The 4,001-nt window shown below is 45.9% G+C and overlaps 1 pseudogene; it reads left to right on the top strand.

Annotated features, from left to right (window-relative positions):
• Positions 1-1,671: 1,671 nt before the first annotated feature.
• Positions 1,672-2,785, top strand: LOC101973575 (transcription factor AP-2 gamma pseudogene; annotated as a pseudogene).
• The last annotated feature ends 1,216 nt before the right edge of the window (positions 2,786-4,001 follow it).

A 4,001-nucleotide genomic window follows, 5' to 3' on the forward strand; every position in this document is an offset into this window, starting at 1 on the left:
GGTATTACTCACTCTGAGATCATTTAGCTATCCACCTGTTTTTGTCTATCATGATGGGATTTTTTTCCTGTTCAATGCTCTAATTTATCTGGAATTTACTCAAGAAAGAGGCAAAGCTCTAAAATGACTATCTCCCAAGGAGTCAATTTGCTCAATAGCATTTATTAATCCAACCGTTCCCCAGATATTTGTGGTGCTTCTTTTTGTTTCTTATTGCTTTTGTACCTGGTGAGACTGGTTTCAGAGTCCTCAGTACTACACACCATTGCTGCTGGCTGGGTCTTGAGCCACTGCCACGCTGTACGGTTGCTGTGGCTTTAAAATATACTTGAGCATATGTTAAAGGAAATCCTGTCTTCTTGTTCTTTCAGAAATTTCTTAGTTATTTTTAACTTGTTATTCTTCCAGATAACGATGTAAAGCTGTTTTGATCAAATTACCAAAAGTTTCCATTGAGAGCTTAATTACCTTTTTTTCCCTAGATCGATAGATTGATTCAGGAAAAACTAGCATCTTTCATTGTTCCTTTTTCCAAACCCAGAACACATTCTATCCGTCCATTTATTCAAATCTTCTCTTACACAAAACTGACAACTTTGTGGTTTTCTTTGTGAAAGTCCCACACGATTCTCACTGAGAATTATCCAGAGGCAAATTATTTTTTCACTTGCATTGATCTTCAAACTGGTTAGTGTGGGTACATAAGAACATTCTCAGCTTTTTATATTTGTCTTGTGCATCAGGACAGAGAATATATTGGCTTCCAATGTGCCCAGTAAGTGATTATTCACAAGAAAAGGCCCTCAGGGGTAAAGATGATCCCTGCTCTTCAGGACCTCAGTCCTTCTCTCTGGGTGGGTGTGGGCACAGCCAGGAATCACTGGGGTCCCTCCTCAGACTCAGGGCAGTGGGATCCACAAGGTGAAGGACAAAGGGTCGGTAGGAGCACAGATGGCAGGCACAAAGGAACCCTTTGAACAGAGACACAGCAGCGGATTAGCCACAGCCATGAGTACGGAGCTTTAGAGAGAGGAGAAAGTGTCAAGAGAGAATTTCTGGAGAATTTGGTCCATAAAATCTGTGGGACTTGACAACCCCTTGAAGAAAGCCTACGATAAACATCTGCATTACTCTTCAAGTTTTCTGGAGTCAAACTTAGGTTTCTTTTTATTACCACCCTGTACTGAGTCAGAACCATACAGCACCCTGTGACTTTTAGGACCACTTTACAAGCCCCATTACAGATCCCAAAAGTTTTTCTGTTGATTCTTCTCCTTTTCTATATTTGTGATTCCATTACCTAAAACCAAGAACAGTTCTCTCTTACTTTCAACAGTTAAGGTGCTTTTTCTCCCCCCCTCGACTTCACAAAATTTTGCATTGGCTAGAAGTTCCAGGAAAGTGTATAAAAAGATATCATTGACAGAGAATCTCTTTGTCTGATTCCTATATTAAGATAGGTCTTCAAAATCAGGTGAGGGTAATATCTTTTCTCTCAAGTTTTTTGAGATGCTGGGGGAGGGTGTGGTTTTTTCTTAACATTGTTGTCTTCGTTGTCACTTCAGTGAGAAGACAGAGGCATTTCCATGACAACTGCTGCCTTGCCCACCTGGACTCTGCTGGCGCCAGAGTAAGCTCGGGAGAGGTTCTGACCCACGCAAGGCCGTGCTCATGGCAACGCACCCCTGCGGGAGCCAAGGGAAGGAGAGGACCCCAGACGGCTGCTGTCTGCCTCCCTGCAAGGCAGGTGCAGTGGACAGGAAAGGTCACCGATGCATTTGTGAACCCCTGAACCTCGGTCCTCCGTGGCATTCAGTTCTGAGGAATACGGATATTTATCCTGAGTAGTTTTGTCAAGAAATAGTCAAAACTCTAGGGAGGATTGACATTGAAGAAGGCCTGACCTGGCCCCCAGAGCCAGGAGGGGGCCGGCCTCCCCACCTCTCTGGGCTGGAGGTGTCGTGGGTGCCCACAGGGGTGCCTACCACGGCTGGGACCTGCTCCTGCCCCAGGTGCACACCCTGGATGCCGAAGGCCTGGCCGAGAATTTTGGTCTCCACCACATGGCCCACCAGATGGAAGAGGTACAGAATGTCAGTAACCAATACCTGCTTGTGCCTGATCAGACTGTAATCCACAAAGGTCCTGTTTCCATGACTAAGAGCCCCCTGAGGCTCCCCTGTCAGAAGGAGCCGGTGGGAGCCATGATGAATCTCAGCAAGGTCTTCCGCTCGGTTCCCAGAAGACTGTCCCTACTCAGCTCCACGTCCAAATATAAAGTGACAGTGGCTGAAATGCAGAGGCAATCGTCACCACCTTCATGCTTAAATGGGAAGTGTTGTCAGAAGAGCCAGGTCCAAAAATGGAAGCTGATCATTGTGGGAGAAGTTGGACAAGATTGGGCTGAATCTTCTGTCTGGGAGACTGGGAGACGGGAAGCCACTCCTGTGACCCTCCTGACATTCTTAGTGGAAGGTGAAGCTGCTCCCTAGGCAAGGGCGCCAAGAATTCACAGACCTCCTCAGTCAAGACCAAACACCCAACCGGAGCCACAGGCCCTCCCAGTCTTGGAAATGAACATACAGAACTGCTTGTCTCATTTCAGCCTGATTACCCACGGGTTTGGCAGCGGGGCCATCTGCGACACTGTGTCTGTGGTGCAGAACTCTATCAAAGAAGCCCTGATGGTCATAGACAAATCCAACATGAACCTGGAGACCAGAGTCCAGCAGATTCTAATAAGACCCTGGAGAAAATGAGAAGCACAGGAAGTAAGATGGGGTGAACAGAGGGCAGGAAGGGAAAGGACCAGGAATCCTTCGTCCCTGGGACAGACTGTAAGGGCTCCTGCTGGGGGAAAAGCTTCCAGCCTCCCTTACCCACCTATCCACAAAGGCCTCTGTCTCCTCAGGCTTGCACAACCTTGATCTGCCCTCCTGGATCCCTGAGCTTCTCCAGCCTTGGATGTCTGAGTTTGGGCACGATTCCAAGGTGACAAGTACTGGCTTTTGTTTCTTTACTTATGGAGCATTTATTTTTGGAATCCCATCCCTCCTTCCTCTGAAAGTGGTACTAGGAGTTTTAGAACCTTTTCATTAAGTTGCCCCGGCTGACACGAATCCATGTGCCCAGCTGCTGAAACGTTGGATTGATGTGATTCAGATCAACAATCACTTATTTTATTCAGTGTTAAAATATAGCTGGGTTTTATGACCACTAAATTTTTTTTTTCAAAAATCAGTCTTTATCAGCCAGGTGCAGGGGTGCACGCCTGTGATCCCAGCAGCTTGGGAGGCTGAAGGCAGGAAGATCACGAGTTCAAAGCCAGCCTCAGCAACAGGGAGATATTAAGCAGCACAGTGAGACCCTGCCTCTAAATAAAATACAAGACAGGGCTGGGGGTGTGGCTTATGGTCAAGGGCCTCTGAGTTCAATCCCCAGAATTCAAAAAAATAAAATAAAAAAAGAGAGAGAGAGAGATCAGTCTTTATCTACCTTCCTCAGCGATTGTGCCCTCCAGGAGGAGGCGAAAGTACCACATGCACAGCAGCTAGTGAGCAGGTGGTGGGTGGGTGCAAACCCCATGCTCCGAGGGGCCTTCTGGTTGTAGGGAACTTACAGAAACAATGCCTGCTGACAATTTCATTTGTCTTTTCTTGTCTCTGTCTCTTTTTTTACCTTAAGAAAATTAACTCTTTACATGGGCGACTCTTTGTAATGACAGGTAAGGTACTGAAGCTTTATTTGCACATTCATTTCAGATCTTGATTTTTTTTTTTTTTGAGTAAACTTGAAAAGGGTGGACATGAAGCATTTGCTGCTGCCTGCCACTCCCAAGTCCCCCTGGAGGCTTTGTATTTTGAGAAACAGTGTGTTGAGTGTACAGATTTTATTTATGCATAATTTAATGGGGTCTGAAAATACTGATGCACTTGGCAACTTTTTGAGAAATGGGTTTTGACTTTATTATTAACTTTTAATGGTGGTGGGGTGATCTATAA

Source organism: Ictidomys tridecemlineatus, chromosome 5 (assembly GCF_052094955.1).
Source record: "Ictidomys tridecemlineatus isolate mIctTri1 chromosome 5, mIctTri1.hap1, whole genome shotgun sequence".
Lineage (NCBI taxonomy): Eukaryota > Metazoa > Chordata > Mammalia > Rodentia > Sciuridae > Ictidomys > Ictidomys tridecemlineatus.